A 13,703-nucleotide genomic window follows, 5' to 3' on the forward strand; every position below is an offset into this window, starting at 1 on the left:
CTCACCTTGCAATCAATCGTGAAGGGATTGACAACCCCTTTGTAGCGTTGGGTGCAAGTTTGTTGTTTTTGCGCAGGTATGGTGGAGACTTGGCTTGATACTCCTACTCGATTGATACCTTGGTTCTCAAACTGAGGGAAATACTTACTACTACTGTGCTGCATCACCCTTTCCTCTTCAAGGGAAAAACAAATGCAAGCTCAAGAGGTAGCAAGAAGAATTTCTGGCGCCGTTGCCGAGGAGGATCAAGTCAAGAATAGTCTCCCCTCAACGTGCCAATTTCTGGCGCTGTTGCCGGGGAGCATCAAATGAAGCTTATCCAAGTAACCGTCGCAAACTCATCTCTTGCATTTACTTTTTTGCCTCTCGTTTTCCTCTCCCCCACTTCTGGAAAACAAAAATTTACAAAAATATTTGCCTTTTTCGTTTGCCTTTCCTTTGCTTGTGGGCTATGTGCCTTCAATATGCTTGCATCTTCGCTTGTTAAAAATCTAGTTATATGGATCCTCACCCAATTGCTAGTGAGTTGAGTGCACTTGACTATCTTTATGGAGTTTTGCTTGAGATGCATGAATCTGAAAATCATGATGAAGAAATTTATGAAGTGATTCACGAGGGCTCCTTGAATGAAAAGCATGATTGCAATGGTTTCACTATAAATCCTATTAGTGTCAATTATGCTAAAAATATGCAAAACCCTAAGCTTGGGGATGCTAGTTTTTCTTTGTCGACTACTTGTTGTAATGATCATGATTGGGGTAATGATTTTTCTTATGATCTTGAAAATTTGTTTAAGCCTCATGATGAACATGATATTTGCAATAATATCGAAAATGGGTTTGGAGAAGTCATGACTTTAGTTGATGATAATCCCACTATTTTTGAAGAGCGTCAACTTTGCATGCATGTGGATCATGAAAAGAATATCCTTTGTGATAGCTATATTGTTGAATTTGATTATGATCCCACATGTAATTGCTATGAAAGAGGAAAATATTGTGGTAGAAACTTTCATGTTACTAAATCACCTCTAGTTATGTTGAGATTGCTATTGTCTCTTTCTTCTTCCGTGCTTATGGTAACTATTGGTTGTCTTGACAATTTGTATTCCTATAAAATGCCTATGCATAGGGAGAATGTTAGACTTAGATATGTTTGTCACATGTTTCATGATGCTCTCTTTGTGTCCTATTGCTATCTTTTATGTGAGCATCATTGAATTATCAATGCCTAGCTAAAAGGGCGCTAAACAATAACGCTTGTTGGGAGGCCACCCAATGAATTTATCTTTGCTCTTTTGCTTTCTGTTTTGTTGTGTCCACACCATCATAATTCTGTTATGATTGTGTTTTTTGTGTTTCTTTTTGTGTTTGAGCCAAGTAAAACCTTTATGACTAGTTTTGGTGATGGTTGTTTGATCATGCTGGAAAAAGACAGAAACTTTTCGCTCACGAAATTATTTTTCATGTTTATGCACAAAGAGATTTTGAGTTGATTATTTTTTCTGCTGGTTGATATGCCAATTTTCCAAATTGCCGTAATTTTTCTGAATTTGTGGGATACCAGAAGTATACGAAGTATACAGATTGCTATAGACTGGTCTGTTTTTGACAGATTCTGTTTTTATTGTGTTGATTGCTTATTTTGAGGAAACTATGGATAGTATCGGGGGTTACTAGCCATGGAAAAGTGAGAATACAGTAATCTAACACCAACATAAATAGAAATCAAGTTTGATACAGTACCTAAAGAGGTGGTAGTTTGTTTTCTTGTGCTAATGTTATCACGAGTTTCTCTTTAAGTTTTGTGTTGTGAAGTTTTCAAGTTTTGGGTGATGTTCTCATGGACAAAGGGATAAAGAGTGGAAAGAGATCAAGCTTGGGGATGCCCAAGGCATCCCAAGCCAAATTCAAGGACACCAAAAAGCCTAAGCTTGGGGATGCCCCGGGAAGGCATCCCCTCTTTCGTCTTCAATCCATCGGTAACATTACTTGGAACTATATTTTTATTGACCACATGATATGTGTTTTTTGCTTGGAGCGTCGTGTATTATAGGAGTCTTTTATTTTTGTTGTGTCACAATCATCCTTGCTGCACACCTTTCAAGAGAGACATGCACTCATCATGAATTTGCTAGAATACTCATTGAGCTTCGCTTATATCTTTTGAGTTAGGCAATTTAGCTCACATGTGCTTCACTTATATCTTTTGAGATAGATAACTTTGCCCTAAGTGCTTCACTTAGATCTTTTAGAGCACGATGGTGTCATATTTTTGAGAAATAAGAACTCTCGATCTCCACTTATATCTTTTTGAGAGAGCTCTCTCTGAGTAACTTGGTAGTTGGCTTGTGCTATAAAAGTAGTCCTAAAGATGATAGGCGTCCAAAGAGGATACAATAAAACTTCCAATTTGTTGTGCATTGATTAGAAAGAGAAGTTTGATTCCTCTCAATTAGTTTTGAGACTTGGATTTGGTAATATTAAGAGACATGTTAGTAGGATGTTGTGAATCTAGAAATACTTGTGTTGAAGTTAGTGATTCCCGTAACATGCACGTATGGTGAATCGCTATGTTAGGAAGTCGGAGCATAATTGATTTATTGATTGTCATCCTTTGTGTTGCGGTCGAGATCGCGTGATGGTTAACACCTACCAGCCCTTCCCCTAGGAGTATGCGTTTATCACTTTGTTTCGATTACTAATACAAACTTTCGCAATAAGTATGTGAGTTCTTCATGACTAATGTGAGTCCATGGTATAGATGCACTTTCACCTTCAACCATTGCTAGACTCTCTAGTGCCGCGCAACTTTCGCCGGTACACAAAACCACCATAGACCTTCCTCAAAACAGCCACCATACCTACCTATCATGCCCTTTTCATAGCCATTCCGAGATATATTGCCATGCAACTCCCACCGTTCCATCTAATGACTTGTGCCGTCACTTACATATTGCCATTGCATGATCGTAGGATAGCCAGCGAGATGTTTCAACGTCATACGCCAAGCTAGATCGTTGCACATCCCGGTAGACTGCCGGAGGCATTTCCTATAGAGTCATCATCGTTCTAAGCATTGAGCTGTGAGTAAATGGAAGTGTGATGATCATCATTATTAGAGCATTGTCCCATGTGAGGAAATAAAAAGAGGCCAAAGTTGCCCCCACACAATATATATATATATACACACACACACATATATATATGGAAAGAGGCCAAAGAGCCCAAAAAAAGAGAGAAAAAGAGAGAAGGGACAATGCTACTATCTTTTTCCACACTTGTGCTTCATAATAGCACCATGTTCTTCATGATTGAGAGTCTCTTGTTTTGTCACCACCATATACTAGTTGGAATCTTCATTATATAACTTGGCTTGTATATTCCAATGATGGGCTTCCTCAAAATTGCCCTAGGTCTTCGTGAGCAAGCAAGTTGGATGCACACCCACTAGTTCTCCTTTTGAGCTTTCACACACGTATAGCTCTAAGTGCATCCATTGCATGGTAATCCCTACTCTTTCACATTGATATCTATTGTTGGGCATCTCCATAGCCCTTTGATACGCCAAGTCAATGTGACCATCTCCTCCTTTTTGCCTCACAACCTTCACCACACTCTATTCCACCTATAAGTGCTATATCCATGGCTCACGCTCATGTATTGTGTGAGAGTTGAAAAAGGTTTGAGAAAGTAAGAGTGCAAAAACAATTACTTGGCAAATACTGGAGTTGTGCATGATTTAAATTAGTTGTGTGGGGACGATGGAGCATAGCCACACTATATGATTTTGTAGGGATAACTTTCTTTGGCCTTGTTATTTCGAAAGTTCATGATTACCTTGCTAGTTTGCTTGAAGTATTATTGTTTTCATGTCAATAGCAAACTATTGTTTTGAATATTACGGATCTGAACATTCATGTCACATGAAAGAAGTTACAAAGGACAAATATGCTAGGTAGCATTCCACATCAAAAATTCATTCTTTATCACTTCCCTACTCGAGGACGAGCAGGAGTTAAGCTTGGGGATGCTTGATACGTCTCCAACGTATCTATAATTTTTGATGGTTCCATGCTATTATCTTGTCAAACTTTGGATGTTTTGTATGCCTTTTATACCTTTTTTGGGACTAACTTATTAACTCAGTGCCAAGTGCCAGTTCCTTTTTTTTCCATGTTTTTGACCTTCTTCAGAGGAGAATATTAAACGGAGTCTAAACGGAATAAAACCTCCAAAAAGATTTTTTTCCGGAACAGAAGATACGCAAGGAGCTTGAGAACCAACGCAGAGGGTACCAGGGGAGGCCACAAGCCCTCAAGCCGCAGCCTGGGGGGCTCGCGCCTAGCAGGCTTGTGGGCCCCCTGTGGATCCTCTACCCTACTTCTTCCGCTTATAAATCCCCCAAAAAAAATCCAAAACCATGGGAGAGAGCCATGAAAATACTTTTCTGCCACCGCAAGATCCCATCTGGGGGACGTTCTGGTGCCCTACCGGAGGGGGGATTCTGACACGGAGGGCTTCTTCATCAACACCATTGCCTCTCCGATGATGCGTGAGTAGTTCACCATGGACCTTCGGGTCCATAGCTTAAAGCTAGATGGCTTCTTCTCTCTCTTGGATCTTCAATACAAAGTTCTCCATGATTTCATGGAGATCTATCCGATGTAATCTTCTTCTGCGGTGTATTTGTCGAGATCCGATGAATTGTGGATTTATGATCAGATTATCTATGAATCTTATTTGAGTTTCTTCTGATCTCTTATATTCATGATTTCATGTCCTTGTAATTCTCTTCGAGTTGTGGGTTTCGTTTGGCCAACTTGATCTACAGTTCTTTCAATGGGAGAAGTGCTTGGTTTTGGGTTCATACCGTGCGGTGACCTCACCCAGTGACAGAAGGGGTAGCGAGGCACGCATCATGTTGTTGCCATCAAGGGTAAAAGGATGGGGTTTATATCTATTGCGTGAATTTATCCCTCTACATCATGTCATCTTGCTTAAGGCGTTGATACGTCCATTTTGCATCATGCTTTCATGTTGATATTTATCGCTTTATGGGCTGTTATTACACTTCACGTACAATACTTATGCCTTTTCTCTCTTATTTTGCAAGGTTTACATGAAGAGGGAGAATGCTCGCAGCTGGAATTCCGTTCTGAAAAAGGAGAAAGTTTGAGATACCTATTCTGTGCAACTCCAAAAGCCGTGAAAATCAACGAGGATTTATTTTGGAATTTAGAAAAAATACTAGGCCGAAGAAGTACCAGAGGGGCGCCAGCATCAAGCCACAAGCCTGCTAGGCGCGGCCTCCCCCTGGCCGCGCCTAGGGGGCTTGCGGGCTCCTAGTTGGCCCTTTGCCCCCCTCTTTTGCTACAAGGTGGGTTTCGTTCCAAAAAAAATCAAGAGGAGGCTTTCGGGAGGAATCGCCGCCGCCACGAGGCGGAACTTGAGCAGAACCAATCTAGAGCTCCGGCAGGACAATCATGCCGGGGAAACTTCCCTCCCGGAGGGGGAAATCGTCGCCATCGTCATCACCAACACTTCTCTCATCGGAGGGGACTCATCACCATCAACATATTCATCAGCACCATCTCATCTCCAAACCCTAGTTCATCTCTTGTAACCAATCTCCGTCTCGCGACTCTGATTGGTACTTCTAAGGTAGCTAGTAGTGTTAATTACTCTTTGTAGTTGATGCTAGTTGGATTACTTGGTGGAAGATTATATGTTCAGATCTATGATGCTACTCATTACCTCTCTGTTCATGATTATGATTATGCTTTGTGAGTAGTTACTTTTGTTCCTGAGGACATGGGATAAGTCATGCTATAAGTAGTCATGTGAATTTGGTATTCGTTCGATATTTTGATGTGTTGTATGTTGTCTCCCCTCTAGTGGTGTTATGTGAACGTCGACTACATAACACTTCACCATTATTTGGGCCTAGAGGAAGCCATTGGGAAGTAGTAAGTAGATGATGGGTTGCTAGAGTGTCAGAAGCTTAAACCCTAGTTTATGCGTTGCTTTGTAAGGGGCTGATTTGGATCCACTAGTTTAATGCTATGGTTAGACTTTGTCTTAATTCTTCTTTCATAGTTGCGGATGCTTGCGAGAGGGGTTAATCATAAGTGGGATGCTTGTCCAAGTAAGGGCAGTACCCAAGAACCGGTCCACCCACACATCAAACTATCAAAGTAGCGAACGCGAATCATATGAACATGATGAAAACTAGCTTGACAGAAATTCCCATGTGTCCTCGGGAGCGCTTTACCTCCTATAAGAGTTTGTCCAGGCTTGTCCCTTGCTACAAAAGGGATTGGGACACTTTGTTGCACCTTTGTTACCATTGTTACTTGCTACTTGCTATGAATCATCTTATCATACAACTACTTGTTACCGATAATTTCAGTGCTTGCAGAGAATAGCTTGCTGAAAACCACTTGTCAGATCCTACTGCTCCTCGTTGGGTTCGACACTCTTACTTATCGAAAGGACTACGATAGATCCCCTACACTTGTGGGTCATCAAGACTCTTTTCTGGCGCCGTTTCCGGGGAGTGAAGCGCCTTTGGTAAGTGGAATTTGGTAAGGAAACATTGTATAGTGTGCTGAAATTTATTGTCACTTGTCACTATGGAAACTAATCCTTTGAGGGGCTTGTTCGGGGTATCTTCACCTTGAACGGAAGCACAAAGAGTTGCTCCTCAACCTGCTGCACCTACTGAAAATATTTGCTCTGAATTTCCTTCGGGTCTGCCTGAGAAACTGCTAGCTAATCCTTTTACATGAGATGGAACATCACATCCATACTTGCATCTAATATGTGTAGATGAAGTTTGTGGTTTATTTAAGCTTGCAGGTTTGCCCGAGGATGAGGTCAAGAAGAAGGTCTTTCCCTTATCTTTGAGGCATAAAACATTGACATGGTATATGCTATGTGATGATACTCGATCATGGAACTTCAATTGGTTGAAATTGGAATTTCATCAAATGTTTTATCCTATGCATCTAGTACATCGTGATCGGAATTATATTTATAATTTTTGGCCTCGTGACAGAGAAAGCATTGGTCAATCTTGGGGGAGGCTTAAATCAATGTTATATTTAGAACTTCTATGCTCGGCTTTCTCATGATGATCGCACCATGCTTGACACTTCTTGTACCGGTTCTTTTATGAAGAGAGATATTGACTTCAGATGGAATTTATTGGAAAGAATTAAACACAACTCTGAAGATTGGGAGCTTGATGAAGGTAAGGAGTCAGGTATGAATTTCAAGTTTGATTGCGTTAAATCCTTTGTTGAAACGAATAGATTTTGTGATTTTAGCGCTAAGTATGGACTTGACTCTGAGATAGTAGCTTCTTTGTGTGAATCATTTGTTGCTCATATTGATCTCCCCAAAGAGAAGTGGTTTAAATATCATCCTCCCTTAGAAGTCAATGTAGTTAAACCCAATCCAGTTGAAGAGAGAGTCATTGTCTATAATGATCCTATTGTTCCCAGTGCTTACATTAAGAAATCACCTTTCCCTGGTAGGATAAAGGGTCATTCTAAAGCTTCAACTGTGATACATAGGGGCTACATTAGAACACCTACACCCCCCTGAGAAAATTAGAGTTGAACCTAGCATTGCTATTATCAAAGATCTCCTGTCCGACAATGTTGATGGCCATGATATTCACTTCTATGAAGATGCTGCTAGAATTGCTAAACCACATGCTAGAGACAAACATAGGAATGTTGTTGGCATGCCTGTTGTTTCTGTTAAGATAGGAGATCATTGTTATGATCGTTTATGTGATGTGGGCGCTAGTGTTAGTGCAATACCTCAATCCGTATATGATGAAATTAAAGACGAGATTGCACCTGTTGAGATGGAGCCTATTGATGTCACTATTCAGCTTGCCAATAGAGATACTATCTGCCGTGTGGGAATTGTTAGGGATGTTGAAGTCTTGTGTGGTAAAACGAAGCATCCTGCTGATTTCCTCGTTCTTGCTACCACCCAAGATATCTTTTGTCCCATCATATTTGGCAGACCCTTCCTCAATACCGTCAATGCTCATATTGACTGTGAGAAGCAAACTGTCACTGTTGGTTTTGAAGGTGTGTCACATGAGTTCAATTTCTCCAAGTTTGGTAGACAACCTCATGAAAAAGAGTTGCCTAGTAAGGATGAAACTATTGCCTTAGCTTCTATTGCTGTGCCTCCTACTGATCCTTTAGAGCAATACCTGCTTGAGCTTGAAAATGATATGCATATGAATGAAAGGGATGAGATAGATAGAGTTGTCTTAGAACAATATCCTATCCTTCAGAATAATTTGCCTGTCGAATTACTTGGAGATCCACGCCCACCAAAGGGTGATCCTGTGTTCGAGTTTAAACAGTTGCCTGATACTCTTAAGTATGCTTATCTTGATGAAAAAGAGATATATCCTCTTATTATTAGTGCTAGCCTCTCAGAGCATGAAGAAAAGAAGTTACTAAAAACTCTATGGAAGCACCGTGCTGCTATTGGATATACTCTTCATGATCTTAAGGGCATTAGTCCCACTCTATGCTAGCACAAGATTAAAACTGATCCTGATTCCAAACCAGTTGTTGATCATCGACGGAGATTAAATCCTAAGATGAAAGAGGTAGTAAGAAAAGAAATACTAAAGCACCTAGAAGCAGGTATTATCTATCCTGTTGCTCATAGTGATTGGGTGAGTCCGGTGCATTGTGTCCCTAAGAAGGGGGGATTACCGTTGTCCCTAATGATAAGGATGAATTGATCCCACAGAGGATTATTACTGACTATAGGATGGTGATCGATTTTAGGAAATTGAATAAGGCCACTAGGAAAGATCATTACCCTTTGCCTTTTATCAACCAAATGCTAGAAAGACTATCTAAACACACACAGTTTTTCTTTCTAGATGGTTATTATGGTTTCTCCCAAATACGTGTTGCACAATCTGATGAGGAGAAAACCACTTTCACCTGCCCTTTCGGTACCTTTGCTTACAGACGTATGCCTTTTGGCTTATGTAATGCACCTGCTACCTTTCAAAGATGTATGATGGCTATATTCTCTAATTTTTGTGAAAAGATTCTTGAGGTTTTCATGGATGACTTCTCCATTTACAGGTCTTCTTTCGATGATTGCATCAGCAACCTTGATTGAGTCTTGGAGAGATGTAAAGGCACCAACCTTGTCTTGAATTGGGAGAAGTGCCACTTTATGGTTAATGAAGGCATCGTCTTAGGACATAAAATTTCTGAAAGAGGTATTGAAGTCGATAAGGCTAAGGTTGATGCGATCGAAAAAATGCCATGCCCCACAGATATCAAAGGTATAAGAAGTTTCCTTGGTCATGCTGGTTTCTATAGAAGGTTCATTAAAGACTTCTCTAAGATTTCTAGGCCTCTTACCAATCTCTTGCAAAAGGATATTCCTTTTGTTTTTGACGATGATTGTGAGGAAGCCTTCGAAATACTTAAGAAGGCTTTGATAACTGCACCTATTGTTCAACCACCTGATTGGAACTTACCTTTTGAAATCATGTGTGATGCCAGTGATTACGCTATTGGTGATGTCCTAGGACAAAGAGTTGATAGGAAGTTGAATGTTATTCACTATGCTAGTAAAACTCTAGACAGTGCCCAAAGAAACTATGCTACTACGGAAAAGGAATTTTTAGCAGTCGTGTTTGCATGTGAAAAGTTCAGATCCTACATAGTAGATTCCAAAGTCACTATTCACACTGATCACGATGCTATTAAGTACCTCATGGAAAAGAAAGACGCTAAACCTAGACTTATCAGATGGGTTCTCTTGCTACAAGAATTTGATTTGCATGTTGTCAACAGAAAGGGTGCTGATAACCCAGTAGCAGATAACTTGTCTAGGTTGGAGAATGTTCTTGATGACCCACAACCTATTGATGATAGCTTTCTTGATGAGAAACTGAATGTCATCAATGCTTCACGTAGTGCACCGTGGTATGCTAATTATGCAAATTATATTGTTGCCAAATATATACCACCTAGTTTCACATACCAGCAAAAGAAGAAATTCTTCTTTGATTTGAGACATTACTTTTGGGATGATCCTCACCTTTATCAGGAAGGAGTAGATGGTGTTATTAGACGTTGTTTACCTGAACATGAACAGGGACAAATCCTACATAAGTGTCACTCCGAGGCCTATGGAGGACACCATGCGGGAGATAGAACTGCACACAAGGTATTGCAATGAGGTTTCTATTGGCCCACTCTCTTCAAGGATGCCCGTAAGTTTGTCTTGTCTTGTGACGATGTCAAAGAATAGTTAATATCGGTAAACGTCTTTAAATGCCTATGAATTATTCACTTGTCATTGAACCATTTGATGTTTGGGGCTTTGATTATATGGGAACTTTTCCAAAATCCAACGGGTATACTCATATCCTAGTTGCTGTTGATTACGTCACTAAGTGGGTAGAAGCTACCCCAACTAGTAGTGCTGATCACAACACCTCTATCAGGATGCTTAAAGAAGTTATATTCCCTAGATTTGGAGTCTCTAGATATCTAATGACCGACGGTGGTTCACATTTCATTCATGGTGCTTTCCGTAAAACGCTTGCTAAGTATGATGTCAATCATAGAATTGCTTCTGCCTATCACCCTCAGTCCAGTGGTCAAGTAGAGATAAGAAATAGAGAGATTAAACTAATTCTGCAAAAGACTGTCAATAGGTCTAGAAAGAATTGGTCTAAGAAGCTCGATGATGCACTGTGGGCTTATAGAACTTCCTATAAGAATCCCATGGGCATGTCTCCGTACAAAATGGTATACGGTAAAGCATGTCATTTACCTCTTGAGCTAGAGCATAAGGCTTATTGGGCAATCAAAGAGCTCAACTTTCATTTCAAACTTGCTGGTGAGAAGAGGTTATTTGACATTAGCTCACTTGATGAGTGGAGACCTCAGGCATATGAAAATGCCAAGTTGTTCAAAGAAAAGGTTAAGAGGTGGCATGATAAAAGGATACAGAAACGTGAGTTCAATGTAGGTGATTATGTCTTGCTATATAATTCTCGTTTAAGATTTTTTGCAGGCAAGCTTCTCTCTAAATGGGAAGGTCCTTACATTGTTGAGGAAGTATATCGTTCCGGTGCCATCAAGATCAACAACACGGAAGGTAATTTTGTGAGAGTGGTAAATGGGCAGAGAATCAAGCATTATATCTCAGGTACTCCCATAAATGTTGAAAACAATATTATCAATACCATAACTCCGGAGGAGTACCTAAGGGATATTTATCAGCCAGTTTTAGACTCCGAAAACGAACAGGTATGTGATTCGGTAAGTAAACAGACTCCAAAACTTTTCCAGTAGGAATTTTTCTCCGTTTTGGAATTTTTGAAAATAGAAAAATTTAAAATAGTCCGGAAAGGGCACGAGGAGGCGACAAGCCTGCCAGGCGAGGGCCACCCCCTGGCCGTGCCTGGGGGGCTTGCGACCACCTCGTGTGCCTCCCGGACTCCGTTTTCTTGCAGTGTACTCCTTCTGGTCGAAAAAATCATTATATATTCTCCCGAAAGGCCTGACCCTCATATCACGCAATTTTCCTCTGTTTTCGTTTCGAGCCTGTTTCTGCTGCAGATCTAGACTGCTATGACGTCCCCAAAAGCTTTGAAGGACAAGATCTTCGAGAAGGTCATCAATCCCTACCTCGCGGGAGTGCTGCAACACCCTCAATCTATCGATATGCGTGAGGGGATGCTGCACATCCGTGATGTTGAGGGGCCGAAGAAGACCGGAAGCATGGAGGCGAGGCTCGAAGCAATGGAGCAACAAGTCTTCAAGTGCCAAGGGATGGTGGAGCGTGGACTCAACGCCAACCACATGATGATCACGGCTTTCACCAACAAGCACAAGATCGATGCCAATGACATCGGGAAGCACCTCTCCAGGCTCTATGACAGAATTGATCACCTCCAAGCCCAGATCTATGACCTGCAGAACCAAAACTGTGAGTATGAGTATAGATTTAAATCAATACGGTTGACTGCAGATTTGAGGATTCCGGAGACTCGATCATCGTTCCATGATGGAGCACCTATGCCTTGGAAGACGGAGGATCAAACCCATGTTGCAACAACTCCACCACCATCACCTCCAAAGGAAGACAACTAAGCATGGGTATGGGCAATCCCCTTGGCTAGTGCCAAACTTGGGGGAGTTGCCCCGGTATCGTATCACCATCACATCTTTTGCCTTTACCTTTCTTAGTTCGTTCCTTTTTGGTTTTCTCTTTCTCTAGTAGAATAAAGTTCTTAGTGTTTTAGGCTTGAGTTTTGCTTTGTGTCACCCCCCAATGCATTCGAGCTCGTGAGCCATATAATAAAGAGAGTTTTAGTTAAGGGCCTTGCTTCATGACATGATCAAAAGAATGTGAAAAGAACAAAAGCAAGAAAGATCATGTAATGATCTTATGGGAAGTGATGGCTTCACATATGAAAAGAATGTTGATTGAAACTTGTTGAGGGTAGACAAACGTAGACCTTGGTCATTGTTGCAATTAATTGGAAGTGATAAAGAAGGAGAGGTTCACATATAAATATATCATCTTGGACACCATCTATGACTGTGAACACTCACTAAACTATTACATATTTAGAAGTAGATGTTGGACAAGGAATACAACATAATGAATTGTGTTTGCTTGGGTCTGAACAATGTTATATGACTTGAGATCCCTTAGCATGTGACGATTGCTTCCACCTCATATTAGCCAAAACTTCCGCACCAAGTAGAGATACTACTTGTGCATCCATAAACCTTCAACCCAGTTTTTCCATGAGAGTCCACCATACCTACCTATGGATTGAGTAAGATCCCTCAAGTAAGTTGTCATCGGTGCAAGCAATAAAAAATGCTCCCTAATTATGTATGATCTATTAGTGTGTGGAAAATAATCTTTGTACGAACCTGTGATGAGGAAGACATAAAAGCGACGGTCTGCATAATAAAGTTCTTTATCACACGAGGCAATATAAAGTGACGTTCCTTCACACTAAGAGGACACACATCCAAACCTCAAAAGCGCATGACAACCTCTGCTTCCCTCTGCGAAGGGCCTATCTTGTACCTTTACCTTTTGCCCTTGAAAGAGTCATGGTGATCTACACCAATTCCTTATTTCGCCTTTATCTTGGCTAACGTCATATGCTAGGGAAAGATCTATATTCATATGTCAACTTGGAAGTAAGTATTCATGAATTATTATTATTGACATTACCCTTGAGGTAAATGGTTGGGAGGCGAAACTATAAGCCCCTATCTTTCTCTGTGTCCGACTGAAACTTTGATCTCAGGAGTACCACATGAGTTGTAGCAATTGTAGAAGACAAAAGGATGATTGAGTATGTGGATTTTCTTTACAAGCTCTTATTTGACTCTTTCCAATGTTGTGATAAATTGCAATTACTTCAATGACTAAAGGCTATCGGTTGTTAATTCTCAGTAAGGCTCTTGATCCATGCTTTACTTTGTGAAGGAATTATCACTTTATCATAATATATGATATGATGATATTGCTGTTCTAACTATGATCATGATGCCTGCATGTTCGTATCTTGTTTTGTCGACACCGCTCTCTCTAAACATGTGGGCATATTTATTGATCTTGGCTTTCGCTTGAGGACAAGCGAGGTCTAAGCTT

This window comes from Hordeum vulgare, chromosome 2H (assembly GCF_904849725.1).
Source record: "Hordeum vulgare subsp. vulgare chromosome 2H, MorexV3_pseudomolecules_assembly, whole genome shotgun sequence".
Classification (NCBI taxonomy): Eukaryota; Viridiplantae; Streptophyta; class Magnoliopsida; order Poales; family Poaceae; genus Hordeum; species Hordeum vulgare.